Source organism: Wasmannia auropunctata, unplaced genomic scaffold (genome assembly GCF_000956235.1).
Source record: "Wasmannia auropunctata unplaced genomic scaffold, wasmannia.A_1.0 LD335973.1, whole genome shotgun sequence".
Lineage (NCBI taxonomy): Eukaryota > Metazoa > Arthropoda > Insecta > Hymenoptera > Formicidae > Wasmannia > Wasmannia auropunctata.
The window spans coordinates 793,027-808,890 of record NW_012026917.1 but is presented as its reverse complement, the minus strand read 5'-3'; positions in this window follow the sequence as shown (position 1 = coordinate 808,890).

Here is a 15,864-nt window from a genome sequence, read left to right as displayed (position 1 = left end):
AACAACGGCGGTCGTCACGCTGAGATCGGCGTGTATAATACTATCTTGCATCTCGCCGCGCCGCGCTTAATTTGCAGCGGCGAGAAGTCTTCACACTACTCTTCCGCCCCGGTTTCTACGATTCCTATAAGATGAATTACCTGCAAAAATTTTCCTACGTACATAAAACCCGGAGCTCTTTGTTGCTCGCCCGCGTTGCGCCGCGCCGAGGTAAACGCGCCGCGCGATCGTAACTCATATAATTACGATCCCTCTTCCTACATTAAGGAACTTCATATTCATGCACCCCCGGACTTCCGTCCGAAGGTTAATTACTTATCGCTACACTCGTCGCGCGAGCTGGTGCTTTGTGCAAATGCGATACCGTACATCATATATACGTCATTTAATCGGGCGCAATTTGAGGAAACGAGTGCGCTCTCTGAAATATCCACAAGAAAATTGCAGTGCGGAATCGGCAACTCCGTGCCGATATTTCGTGCAATCGTAGCGCGCCCGCGGTTAGATAGAAGACCGTTTTCAAAGAACTCAGAATTAACACGTGACGCGAACGAGGCTGTTAGCAAGCTGATGATTGAGCTGTTGAGTAGTAGTTGAGAATCGACGCATATCGATCGCGATCGTCCGTGGGCCCGTGATCGAAAGAGAACGAAAAGACGCCTTATTCTCTTTTATTCCGTTCGCTTCGCAGAATTCCACGTTGCGGCGAAAGAGAGACGCGGCCGCGCGCGGAGAGAGAGAGAATCCGGAGGCGAGACCCCTCCCGTCTCGTCTCAGAGCGAAACGAGAAGAACGGTGAGCAAAGGTGTGGAGGGGAAGCAGGAGATGCGAGGGGGTTGATTTTTCTCTCAACGGCCGAGGGCGTGGGACGCGGCGGGGCCCCGAGTGTACGAGCGGAGAACGAGCCGGCGGCCTCTTCTGCCCTCTTCAAGTTTTTACCGGCGACCGCCGCTGACTCAGCGGCTATTTCTCATTACCGGGCCGATATTTTTGTAAAATTGAATTTTTCTCTGAGGAAGCCCGCGATATCGACCACCCGCCCTTGCTCGCTCCTCGGCCCCGCTCGCCTTCGGTCCATGATTCGCGCGGCTCACGCATACCTGTCCTGTGAATCTCGCGACGCTTTCGTCCTCGCTAAGTGAGATCCATCGCCGGTGAATGGTATACGGCCATTACCGTGGAAACCTGATGAATGTGTATCATCGTGTATCTATATTAATTATTTAAAGACACAAATGCGGATATCAAGATTAACATCTCTAACTTAATATCTCAGACTTCGTGGTACCACCTATTTTCCAGGCGACCATTAGAGACCTATGTAACTCCGGCTACGCCAGATCGCGACGTCAAGCGAGCGGGCGATCTCGCTCGCGAGAGATCGGGACGGAAGATCCGAAATTGCGAGCGGAAGAACACATGCGCCGCGCGCGCGCGCGCGAGCGCGTTGCATCGCGGCGCATCACACGCGGTGCGATGCGTAACGTGTGTGGTCCCCCGATCCATCACGGAGCGCGCTCTCCTCTCTCGGACGAGCTCGCTCGTCGCTCGAGCGTCGCAACGCTCTGATGTGAAGTGTAGCGCGGGCCTTGGGAAATGATCCCTTAAATTGGTCCGACACTGCGGTGGGTCAGTTACAAGCCATTTACATCGTGAAATTTTGCGGCACGATGCGAATCTCTCTTCTCTCTTTCTCTCTCTTTCTTATACCCGATAACGCCGACCGTGCGTCCTCGCGGGCGCGTCTTACGAGACTATCGGTCGTTGACAAACCAGCGGGTAGGATAGAGAAAAAGAATACGAAGTAGCTTTTCTGCCTGGAGCAGCAAATGATTGTTTCTGAAAATTTTAAGCATATATATTTTCTCATGAGTTACACAGCCATAGGTGTAAAGCACCCTCAATCTATAGCATTTTCTTAGAGTAATAAAAGTAAAAAAAAACTTAAAAAATATTACAATTAATATAAAAATCAATATTATTTTTTAAGCTGTTTTCTATTTATTTTTTATTAGATATAGAAAATTTATATTAATTGGTAAGGATGCTTTAGACTTACAGCCAAAGCTGTATGTTTACGATAATAATTAATTGTACGCGCGCGTAGCGTTGCAGTAAATTTTCGCGCACCATAATGCCGGTCAATCTTGGAATCGTAGATATAAGTATATAAACCGTATCTCTCGTACGGTCTTGATTACTATCTTATTTTTTTTTTATGAAAGAAGAGAGAGAGAGAGAGAGATCTCGTTTGTGCTACCTAACACCGGAATCGCGTGTAAAACAACGGGCAACGGCAAAGAGCGACGAAAGTCAACCTGGCGTGCCGGACCATCGCTTAATCATGCCCGCCAATTAACGCGAGGATGATTAATTTTTGTGCCGTTGCCGGCACACCCCCCGCCGGTCGTATCGTCCTCCACGCTCTATTTGCGGGATTAGCCGCGGTTCGCGCTAATGGCCGTATCCTGCAATTGAAAATTTTACTTTGTCACGAGTATGACGAGTACCCGCGTGGGCGTGCGATTCGGCGCGATCGGCCTTAATTACGGTATTTTAGGGTCCCGTTGGGATGCTGGTCCAATGCCGAAGATGTATTTTTCGTTTTCAACATGGATCGTCAATAGCAAAGTGCGCGTCAAACTACAATTGGCTACATATTTTTCTGCCAAACTTTATATAAGCTACAAGATTGAATTAACATTTCACAAATATTAATATTTCACAAATAAAAATTATTAAGATCGCCGTTGATCATTTGTCTTAAATTGTCTATCTTAATTTATCTTTGTGTTACGAGTATATACTTAATCAATCTAGACTTCCTGCAGTAGTAATTAGGAACTACATATATAAAAACTATTTTTCCTTAGATTACATATTTTAATTAGGTGCACGTTTTAATTTATTATTAAAACCGAATTTGTCGTTGTGTATTTATAATTATTCACCACGTAAGATAATAAGGGTCGAAAGATTAGCGTGCAGGTAACCGTGCTTGAGTTATTATCGGTTGCATCGGAACAGCGAGGTGCAATGAAGCGGAACGCAAACCAACGTGATCAGACGGTGGCGCGACGCAGTCAGCATGAACAACCTTTCTTCCTTCATTGCCTTACAGGTGAGAAAACGTGAGAGACTGTAACATCCGTTATTAACCAGTGCTTTACAATTTAGATTCTGCTTCTCTCCGACGGGAGAAAAACCGTGTAGACAGTTATCCGGCCCGATAAATCTCACACCCGCGTCGCCAGCCTTTCACATGTAAATTTTTTTCACCCCCTTACGCACACACACACACACACACACACACACACACACACGCACGCCTATGCAAATTGTAATGGAGGTTGTTGTGTGATTAACGCAACATCACGGAGAACAAATACGGAGGATGAGCTCGCCTTCTCGGAACGGCGAAGAGAACCGACGCATTACGCTTATTATCTGCGGGCCGCATCACTTTATGCAAATATCGCGGCGTAGAATTCACACCGATCGCGCGATCCTTACCACCTCGTGCAAACATTGCGCGTAAAGCGTCACGCCGCTCTGTATACGTTAATATCTCGTCGACTTTTTTTTTTCATCGCGTACATGCGATGAAATTAATAAAAAGTCACGTTAATGTATTAGGAAATTGAGTTCCGTTTTGTAATTTCGTGTGGTATGACTATTATATTTGATTTCTAGGACAGATCGCGCGCGCGCGAACGAAGAAAGGGAGGGTATTTTTTAGGATACTGACATATCGAGACTTCTTGCGCCTCGCGCGAAATTGCGTACGCGCCATCGTTAATGTAAATCGTTACACCTTTTCAGCATTGCGACCGGTATGACGTCGCCGCATTCCATCGCGGACGGTGCAGCAATGTCATCCTGCTACCGCATAGCGACACGGCCCATTGAGCCCGAAGACTGCCACCATGCACACGCGCCGGCACTCGCGGCGAGTGACGCGCGAAAAACCAAACGCGCGCGCGCACACGCGGCTGCATGCGCGTCGTAAATCGCGTGTAACAGGAAGCATCGGGGACACACAGTTCCGATCGCTGCAAATCCGTCGCTCTCGCGCGACGCAAGAAGAACTGCAGTCATTTCCCGCGAAGGCTGCTGCAGTTCCGTCTTGGATTCACGCGGTGTCAATGATCGCGGAATTTTAATAACATTTTTCGAACATTGTACGACCTCCATATCGCTCCTCCTGCGTGACAGCGCGACGGTGGAAAGGAGAACGGCGAAGGGAGGGAAAGGAACGAGCGAGGCGGCAGAAACGAGCGAGGAGGGAAAAAAGAGGAGAAAGAAAAAGCCGGACACAGGTGGGTGTCGGCTTCGTTTGTAACGCGAGAGCTGCGAATACGGCCACCTCGCTTTCTCTCTCTCTCTCTCTCTCTCTTTTTCTCTCGTTCCTGCATCCAGCTCTACATCTCGGCGGCTATACTACCCCCGCTTCGGCTTAAGCTTGATGGCGGCGGCGGCGGCGGCGGTTCCACCGCGCGTGTAAATTAAAAAGTTTCGCGTCCGGTCCGAAATTGAGATCGAAAAGTAATAGACTTTAATGTTTACATAAGACGCGAACGAGGGCCGAAAGCGGCGATACACACCGGCCTCCTCTGCACTTTGCGGTATGTGTCGCGAGGGTGCGGCGAAAGTTATTGCCTCGCATTCTCTCTCGACGTACGTACACAATAAAGCAAAAAAAGTAAATTAAAAGTCAATTCGCGTGTATTTAAAATGTGTCTGCCGATTAGCAAAATAGACAGAGAGTATCGCTTTCGATTGTTAACGCATACACATATAACAATGTTGGAACGTCTAAATAATCATTATTCGAGAACCATGTAGATTATTACCAATGTGTGTCATTACTTCGTAATTTTTTTTAAATATATTCAAAATCTAGAACTAAATACAAAGAAGGATACGAGTCAATGCCGGATGATCGTATACTAAACAAAACGTTTTATTTAGCACGATCATTCTTTATACTGTGCTAGACTTTTAATCGTTTGAATCTTTGAATTATATCTTCGCCTAATTTTAAATTATAATAATATTACAGATGAGAGCGCAGCGCAGCTTGTTAGAAAAGAAAGAGAGAAGAATCGAATCACCTCCTGTTCTGTTCCCTCCGAGTTTTTTCTTTTATCGGAGAGTTTCGTAGATCACGCAGTTAGCGCGATAATGCATGGTTTTTGTGGACCGGAGAGCGTCGATGCAGCGGGGCATTAAGGCGCCCGTGCGCATTCGCATCGAACGCAGCATGTACGGCTTAGGGTCTGGTCTCGTCTAAAGGCGAAATTACTGATTTTATACGCTCCAGGGGAAGTCGTTCCTCCCTAATGCCTCGCTTCCTTATGTATTTACACTAGACTTCCGTCCAATCGCCCTCCTCCTCCTCCCCCCCATCCTCCCTTCTTCGGGCTCCTTCGTATCACACTTCCTGAAGATAAGCTTTTCCCAATGTCTCTTAAATTTTTGGGAGATACACGCGTTAACTCCCAATTAGCATCCTCACCCGCAGTGTTACAGGTATACCTATATAAGATTTCTTATCGTCAGTGACCAGAGGGATCGAATATGCAAAAAGGTTTATTGCTGCGACGACAAAACGTCGCATTCATCGTCGTTGTAATTTATATATCCCCCTTTGATTGAGGTATACGGTACACTTTGTGACTCTCCTTGTCGCATGGGATAACATTTATATCTCAGAGCGAGATAACAACTATACATGCAGATATATGCATATAGGTACGCGCGAGTGGAGTAGACCACGGGAGCGGTCGCGAAGAAGCTTTGTGAAGGTGAAAAGTAATCAAGCTTCTGGAATTGGTTCGACGAAGAAAAATGGACGAATATGAAATTTTCCCCGTAAGCGTCCCCCGCCGCTCCGTAGACGCGCGATAGAGAGCAAAAAACCGACGGCCACAATGCACCTCAATTTTTGTTCTGCCACTCCTTTCCCCCCTCGCCGTTCTCCATTCGCCTTTCACCCTCTTTCTATCCTCCTTTCTCCCGCGCGACGTGAAGTCTTTGTTGTTTCGGGGGCCCTCTCTTGGTACCGCACCGCGCTACCTCGGACTTCGTTCCTTTTTGCTCCGAGAGACGCAGGATTCTTCGAGGTATGAATGAATCAGGACTCGGCCATCATTAATTAAACTTTCGAGCTACCGTCCGGCCTCAGCGCCGCTCAACCCGCTCCAAATCTGTGTGAGCCGGCCAGTTACATCAATGAGACTAGAAAGCAGCTGCCCGAAAAGTATCAGACAAATGGGATGTGCCCATCTTATTTCGAGAAATAACCATTGTATTCTTATTAATCACAATATTTTCTCACAGACACCACTTCTTAATTGTTCGAACGTGACTGTTATTCTAGCGCTATTATTTGCATTATTAATATTTGTATTAATAATGTTTTTTTTATTTTTTTGAGACCTGCTCAACTCATCTTATCTTAAATTATGATCAGGGCTAGTCACACTTGCCCGTTTCCTCTCGTATCACGATTTTATCTTACGATTCAACAAAAAGCACAAGAGCAGGGCGAAACAATATCACAGGTAGTAAATGACGTCGATGCGACTCGGTTTTTAATGTTTGTTTTCTTATGCAATTTCACGAACGGCATGTCACGATGGGCAGAAGTAGCTCCCGGGATTGTCCTCCGCTCGCAAAAATGCAAGTTGAGTACCTGCGGTCGACCAGATGCCGATATGCTGTATATGCTGTCGGCAGATGCACGTCTCATTGCGCACCGAGATGCACGGGTACAGACGACATGACGCGACGATATGAGATTATATGAAAGATGTGGGCGCGATGCGCGTGTAGTCAGATAAACAAAAAAAAACAGTCGCGAAATGATCAGTTGTGTGTGTTGTAATTTTATCGTCGTAATTTGTCATGTATTTTTTTTACAAAAGAAAAAACCGAAGCTGTTCTACAAGGCTCAGGCGAATATGCTTATCTGATGCAAATTATTTTTTAATTTCGTGAGACATGAGATAATTACGTGAAAATTGTAATAAGCTTTTTATGGTAGTCTTTTAATCTATTATTATTTTCATTGTCGTAATTCGTCCCACATTTTATTGCTATTATTCTAATTATACTGCATTTGAAAATAATTATATATACATTAAAATATTATCAATTGATTTGTATTATATTTTTTCGCGAATAATACCGCTCGCAAATTCTATATGTGAGAGGGAGTCTTTGAACGTCGCGATGATCGACGATGGCAAAGCAAGGCCTTCCCGACGCGTTGACAAGCGAGGATAATAGTTCGGTAAGTCCGCCTATGATCAAGCCGAATATCGGGATACCAAGTGGACGATATCGCGAGGCCCAGATCGAGAAGCTTTATTGTTCGAGAAATATAACGCCCGGGCAGCGGATAAGAAGAAGACCGCTGCAGAAAAAGAGCGACAAGAAGGGCACGAAAGAAGAGGAAGAGGAGGACAGCGAGAAGGACGAAGAGGAAACGAACGAGAAGGAGGAGGAGGAGGAGGAGGAGGACGGGTATCCGCGTCGGCTCGATCAAGCGTCGATGACTGTACAACTTTCCGTGGGTATGGACGAAGAGTATCCTGGAGGGTCCCAAGAAATGGCGGCCGAGGCGACAGCCTCTCGTCCCCCATCGCACCCCTCTCTCTTTCTCTCACTCTTTCTCTCTCGGGGCAAATTAGGTAAAAACAAAAACCGCCGCTCCCCTTCGCCGCCCCGCGCGCGCTTTCTCATCTCGAGAGCCGCGCCGTCCGGTTGGACAAGGGAGCGAGGGGGCTGTTGCCGCGGCAAGAAGAGGTGTTGCGGGGCCCTCGCCGCGCCGGGGCCCTCATTGTGCGCGGTAATGGGCCCGAAGTAATTAACCGAGCGCGGCTTCTTCCCTAAAGCCACGGCGGACACACTCGCCGCTTCTGTTTCGCAGCCGCCGCGCGATCGGGAAAATAGGGGACGCCGGTTTCTAGTCATGCGGGACCCGGCCCTCGGTCCTGGTGATGGTCCCCACCGAGGCGGGGCACGCTGATTTTCGCCCACGCCGAGTCATCGAGGCGGTGCGACGCAACGATTTCTCACACGCTGGCCTCCTCTCTCACGTCCCGCGCAAATCTCGGACGGTTGCGTTTCGGGATTCGATCCCATCAACCGTTGTCCGTTATTCTTTAGGCCTGAAAATGAAGTTTTTTTTGTGTGATACATAAATGATAAGTTTAAACATCTATTCTCGAATAGATGTATATCTGGATCAGACTATATACATATAGTCCAGATTGTTATAAGAGCAGCTCAACGTTTGCGCTCTTGTCCTCTCGCGATCATCACGAGACCCAATTTTTAAGAACAGCCTCATTTCGTTCTTTACAACTATTCACTTCTCTCATCCGCTTTCTTTACCTCCGTCACTTTGTTCGACTGGAAGCCGTTATCTCTCGCGCGGATGCTCCATTTCTTACTTCATTCTTCATGTCGGGCCCCGCGGGTCTTCCTTCGTCTCAATTGCCTCCTGCGTCTCTCTCTCTCTCTCTTTCTTTCTCTTTCTCCCCTCTCTCTCTTCCTCTCCGTCTTTCTTCGTCACCAATCTTATACCTTAAAACCGATTATTTCTCCTTTTCTCGCCAGTGCGACTTACTTCTCTCGCTCTCCCTGAGGGCATTTAGTTCATACCTCTTCCTCCTGCACACCCCGCGAGACAACCGCGAGAGATCCGACGGTCCTCCCAATTCTCTCTTCTCACCTTCCCTATACGTTGCCGCTCGTCTCGCTCGAGCCGAGATTTCTCCGTATATTAAATCCGGTAGCTAATTGCGATCCGACACGGCGCGATCGTAACGGCGAGATAACTCCCCGCGCGCCATCGGTAAACAAATGATCCCCCGGATCTTGCCGAGCGATCGTTTTAATTAACCGCCGGTCCCGACGAGAATCCCGGTCGCTACGAGCATCCCCGTGCGGACGCGTTATTAAATCGTTGCTTCGTTACGCAAGAGTTATATCGTCATTTTTTATCGGTCGTGTACGGTCGAGTAAACGGCTTACGCGGTGATCGCACCGAGGAGATCGCTCGATCAATCGGTAGAATCTGCTACAGATCGAAACTTCGTTGAACCAAAACGATGTGCAAATACGTAGGTATAACTTCTTACGCATTGTCAATCGAAGGTTTACTTTATAACAGCTTTTCTATTGCACAATACATACACTACTGACACACAACTTATATATTTCTATATACATTATTTTAATATTATTTTATTCTACTTAATTCCTTAATAATTTAATGAATTGTGTGCGGCGCAAACTTCTTATTATACTTTTCTATTCGAGGTAGCATAATTGATACGTAGTACTTCTAATTTATATTCAAGTTAAAGGCGTAAAATGTATGACACCTCGACAGCCTGCATGCCAAACCGATAATTCTTCCTAGGTCGCGTAATATTTTACACTCTGCAAACGCGATCACAATTCTTAACGTACGATAATATTGTTTTAATTTAATATTACAACAAGAAATTTCGATACATCAGGCCGAATTCAGATCGATACATCAACAGAATTCATAATCGAAGACGAGGTTAATTGGCCGCTAAATAAGGGACATGCGTAACTATGAGACGTTCGAGAAGAAATGGCGGTGCACGTGCTCGAAGAGAGAGCGGGGAGCGAGACCCGAGAGGGAGTCCCTCCCGATGGTTTGATTAGTCATTATCCGGATAGGTGGTACATCATTCCCATCGCCTTCTGGCGGCTTCTGTGTTACAGGCGACAGCGGGGATGACCGCCATTGTTCGGGAAAAACTCAAGTGTAGCCGGCGGGGAATCAAAAAGGCCCCGCGCGCGAGCGAGAGGGAAAGGTAAAGAGATGGGCGGCAGGGACGGAGGAGAGAGCGAGAAAGAGAGAGAGAGAGAGAGAGAGAGGGAGCGAGAAAAAAGGCCAGAGTCGAGCGCTCGTTTGAGGTAAGCCGCCGGCTCATTCACGTTTCGAAATGAGATCGGCGTTCCCCCCTCCCCCCTCGCCTTCCGATCTACTCTCTTGCCATTCCCCTTGCACTTCATTCCGTGATACAGGATGCGAGGGCTCCTTATAGCATCGGACAACCGCACCTCCTCTTCCTAGAATCTCGACCACCTTTTCGACACCTATCCTGAAATCACACGTGAACTTACACATCGGATTTCTCAGCCAATAACTTCGAACGCTGTCATTAAATTCAATCATTAAATTCATCGAAATTGATCGAGTTTTAATTACGGTATATGTATAGACGATTTATATTTTTACCGCACATGTTATTTAACGTCGACGCTCGTCTCGCAGAATTCCTAATCGTACGGCTAAAGCTGCAGGTTGTAAATGCTCTTCTAAATGCTAAGAAACGTCCGGACATAACGGTAGATTTTATTTTCTAAGCAGACTCTTCACATAACTCTTATTTCTCACGTTTTTCTTTTTTTTTTTGTTGACCACGAGGACGGGCGCAATCAGTTTTCCATTCAACGGACAGAAATATTTCGCTGTTGGTGGTAAGGATGGACCGGTGGAAAGACGAAAGGCCGAGGATTAGCTTATTCGGTAGCAGGTAATGACGTCATTTCCTTGTCAGGCGTTTCCGGTGTAAATTAATTTATCAAGGACCGGACCGACGGACGGGACCTCACGACGATATTCCGTCGGCTCGCTCACGCTAGTTGGGCCAGCGCTATATACGAAAATTACGTGCCTTTTTTGTACGGCACCCTCCCCAAATTAGGACCCAATTGGTCCGCGCTCGACGATCGACCCACGCGGTGTCCCGCTGATTTCGCGATTTCGTGCATTCTCTCCGTCCCGACGGTGGAGAATTGGGCCCCTCACGCTCACCCTCCATCTTCCGCGCGGCCTCGTCGAAGACAAATGAAACGCAGCGCTAAAAAGCCGACAAGATTAATGAAATCTAACGCGCGTCGTGATTGCAGTGAAACAGTGTAACACACTCGGCGGTGGCCGGTCGTTTTACGTTTAAGCCATACTATAACGACAATTTGTCGGACCTCCTATAAATAAATAGGATCGCGCGTCGGTTTCGTTTTCCATTTCGCTTACATAGTAGCCGCGCGTGAAATTACGAATCCGTCAAGATCGCGCGCAAGATCGTATCGGCCCGGCGCCGCGGTGCGGCGTGGCGTTTCCGTTTCGGCCCGGCTCAATCCGCGCGGATTTTCGGCGGCGCGAACTGGATGTTACATGGCATTTTCACGGATGCCGTCAGGTGTGTAAACGCTCGTCCGTGGCCGCAAGTAAGACGGCCACCACGCGAGCGCGCGCGCGGAGGCCCACCTATTATTAGAGGCAATTAATGAGATACGCTTTCTGTACGGAATGTATCCGTGGTAACGCGCGTTCGACTCGCCTATCTCGCCGTGGCGACTTCCTACCCGCCTAATTGCGAGCGCTTACACGCGGCCCGACCCTTGCACGACCGTTTTGTGAAGCATATTACCCGTCGTGGCTTCTCCGTCGTGATCAGCCGCACGATTTCAACTCGTATACACATCTGTTACTTTAGTATCAAAGTAACCGCAATGACGCCCCTTCTCGCGCCGCTCTCTAACACTTGATTCCTCAAACTACTCGTTGGAATTAGAGAAATAGTGGAAGATCGCAGAGATAATTTAGCAATTAAATTTTTACCATGGAAACTCAATCCCAAATTCGAAAGTAATCACGACAACGCTCTTTCTCACGCCGTACTGACACTAATTTCCTGAATAACTGATTGAAATTAACGAAATATAATGTGGAAATTGCAAAGATATCTTAAGTCAAATGCCATGAAAACTCAATTCCAGTAGATTCGACAGTAAACACGTTTACGAAGAAAATGTGTAGGAATTAATTCCAGGTATGCTTTATATTCATCGGCTGAATTTTCCTAACGGAAGTCTCGCTAGCCTCGAGTTCTTCGAAGAGGAAGGCTAACGTTTTGATTAACAAGAAAATGTAATGCTCGGAAGACGGCGCTATATAATTGGTTAGCGTATCTAAATGTATTCTCCATCATCGTGACGCGCTGACGCCCCAGCAAAGTCAAAGGAAAGTTTTATGACAGCCCCGCTACTTGCGTTGAACTATTAAGGCACCTCGTCGCATATCATTTATAAATATCCGCCTTACGTAAAATTTCGTCGTTAAATTTGCAGATGTTGCGTTATGATTCCATGAACGTTACCAATAAAACTTATTCACTACTCAGCCAAATAGAAAAAATTTATGATTTAGAGATCTTTTAGATTTTACAAAAAATAAATTAATATTTCGTGAGAATGATACCGCAAACATTTCGAGCAGTAGGTATACAATTTGTTTTATTTTTAAAAACTATATATCTAGAAAATGAAACTGAAGCATCTATCTTGTTTTGAAGTAAAATAATAAACAGAAAAAGAAACTTTAAACGTATACCGAAGAAGAAAAGACTTTGAAGTTGCTGAAGAAGAAGAGACTTTGAAGATACCGAAAGTACTTTTTCACACAATTGTCAAATTGAATACTAATTTTTCTAAGTTCTATTTTGATAGTTACCCTAGGGATTTTGCAAAGAGATTTCTAACTTGCAAAATCATTTGTCGGTATGAGAATAATTATAAATCATTTGGAACCTCGTGGATTCTGTTTGCAATAAGTTTAATACAACCAAAGAAGCCGATAAGCCTATTAGATGACAAATCTCAAGGTGGTTTCTTTATGTCGAAATGTTTGCGGTATCCTTACTGAACAAAATGCTTATTCAGAAAGTTTTAAATGTTATGAAGTGACAAGACCGCAAAACCTATTAAACGAATCATCACAGTGTGTTAATCCTTTGATAAGCATATTTTTGAAAATAGTTTTGACTTGTCCTTTCGGGAGGTCGTCTTAGAATTTCTTTTCTCAAAAATGCGAAAAACGTCTCTGTTGATGCAAAGTAGAAAACTGAACATTTTCTGCGCACACATTATGCAGTAAAATTCACAGAAATGTATACTAAATATGTTTAGAAAATAAATAAAAAATATTTGTCATTAAATTCATCCGCATATGTATACATATTTATTCATATGTAGCATTGAAAGGTTTAAAAAACAAAAGTAGTATTACGTTTCTAATAACATTCATAAATAATTCATATCTAAATAATTTTTATCAAAAAATTCTTTTTTATTTAAACATTTTTATAAACAAACCATGCTAAGAAATATATTCTTCAACTTTTTAAAAAGTCATGATAAAAGAATTTTAAAGACTTCCTAAGACGTTGAAGATCCTTGAAAGTGACATGTAAAAATTCTATAATTTACAACAAGAGTCCATAGGACAAGAAGGTATTCAAAAATGAAAAAAAAAAAAAGAAATGTGATAGTATTCCTTTTGAGGGAAACATTTTTCGGAGACCTTCGACAGAAATCTGTTTTTATCAAAGCAAAAATTTTCAATAATAATAAATTATTATTTTGTCAAAACCACTAAAAATTAGATAGTAGTTCGTCTTTCGGTTCTGCTATCGCAAAAATGCGACTGCTACATTTATTCAATAATGTTGCGGGTTTAAGTCACCAAAAATTTTATGAACGGCCTTTCGTTTTATCGAACCGATCGAACGTGATTGATCGAAGTATCTACCTGACACGTTAGTCTTTCTACCTGACACTTGGCTAGTCTCAAATAGCTAAAGATATTTTCTTTGAGATACTCTAAAGGGTTTTCTTGAGGTGATAAATTACGACGCTGTCTTTTCAAAAATAAAATCCCCTTACCTAGCTAAAAGCAAAGTTAATTCTCTGCAGTTATTTCTCAGTCGATTTTCATACAGCAAATGCTTCTGTTGCTTTAATAACGATCTGCGGCTTCAAGAGCAACAATTTCCTAAGACTCGTATATTCGAAATCTTGAATAAATCTTGAAGGGTCCGCTTGGAAATAATTAAATAAATTCAATTTATAGATTTTGTCATTTCTGAATGTTCAAAAGAAATATCGACGATAAATGAATGGGAATTTCAGATGGATTTCTTGAAAAGAGTGTACGATTAACTATACCTATATATCATTAATCGTATAGGCTTTAGCTTTGGTCTGCTATTGCAAATGACCGCATGGTTTTTATCTTCTGTAACATTGTGCGATAATCTTCGATTCTCCTGCAACACAATCGAAATCGCGTGATATATACGTGTGTGTTAGCGATACACGGTACTCTAATACGACTTTATACGGTACTCGAATACGCAACCTAATACCGTATAGCGGAGCTACACTGCATTCGCGAGGCGAAATGTCGTTAACGCTGTGAGCGCAGAATATCGCAGTTGGCGGCGCGCCGCCGCGCCGCGCGCCGTATGCAGCGCGGCAATTATCCGGGCGCGACGCTGCAATTGCCGTGCGATTTCATCCCTGTCTGCCCTCCCTCCCTCCCCAACCCCTTCCTTCGCGCCTCGACGGTGCAACTGTCTTGCGCCCTACCATCGGCAGCTGCAGCAGTTGAACGTGGTGAGGTGTAGGCGTGACTGAAGGCGGGCTGACGAGCCCCACTACGTCGAGCCACGGCGAAGCCGGACGGTGAATGTCGAGACGTGGGTGTTTCTCGATTCTGTTCCTCGCGCCGAAGATGTACACCCAATCTCATCTTCCCTCCACCACCCGTGGATTTTTTTCTCATCGCCGCGCCGCCGTCATCTTGACGGCCTGGACACCTTTTATCGAGGGAGGGATCTTCGTCTCGCTGATCTTCGCGCCTCTTCTGGACCATTCGTCAATAGCCCGCGCGATTCTTCGCGCGAGAGAGTTTTGCTGCTCTGTAACCAGGCGCCATTTTGCAGTAACGAGATCGTGAGAGTAACGGCGACTAGTCGACGGGGACTTGTATAGAGTCAACATTGTTGAATCCCGGTGCGATCAGAATTGCACGTCGGAAACGCACGTCTTCTATCTTATCTCTGAAATTACGGTCGATCTATCGCAAATCACTCCTGTTAGTGCTGACAGTTCAGTTTTCCTTCAATCCGATGAAAGATTAGCCTGTTACAGCACACGAGGAATGAACTGTTCATTTATATAATGTCAGAAGGAAGTTCATCGACATCGCTGCGTGTAGCAATAATAAGTTTATATTCTTTCCAGCATTTTCATACATTTATTGAGGTGAAAAAGATCAAAAAAACAGAAAAAAAGGAAATTGTAAAAAAAAGTGTAAAACATACAATTATATGAAATTAAACTAGTAAAATAATCAAATCTGGATGAAACAAATTATAGATCCGATATGACAATAAAAATAAAAATTTATAGTAGTTTTATTATATTGTATTACTCAATGTATTATTCTTTACTCAATTCATTTCTTCATTAATTCTTTTCTACAATGATTTTTTTTTAACAGTGATAAACAAATTAATGGATATTTCAATGAATCTGATGTTTCGGAAAGCTCGTTCGATATTGCCTATACCTCGATGAGAACCTCCATTCCGCGATTAATCCGGATCTCACGTCATCATAAAGCCAATGCGTCAGTGCACGAAATGTGCGGTAATTCCACGTATGATCCGCCGCTTGTTATTTTACGGCCGGTCACTCTTCTGCATAAACGCGATCAGAAGTGGAACGATGTTTACTAAATTCGAAATGAAATACGGCGCGCGATCGCGGTACTCTCAAAGGGACCTTCCACACACACCTGGTAGGAAATACGACTTCCCTGTTCCTTCATCTTAATTTTTTTTCGCTTTCACAAAGCGCCGCGCCGTGGTGTAAGGAGTCGGTCGACGGCAAGTGGAAGAAGGAGAAGTAATCACGCCACGCGCGCGAGGAGAGAAGCTCGCGGAGGTGCGGCGGCGGCGC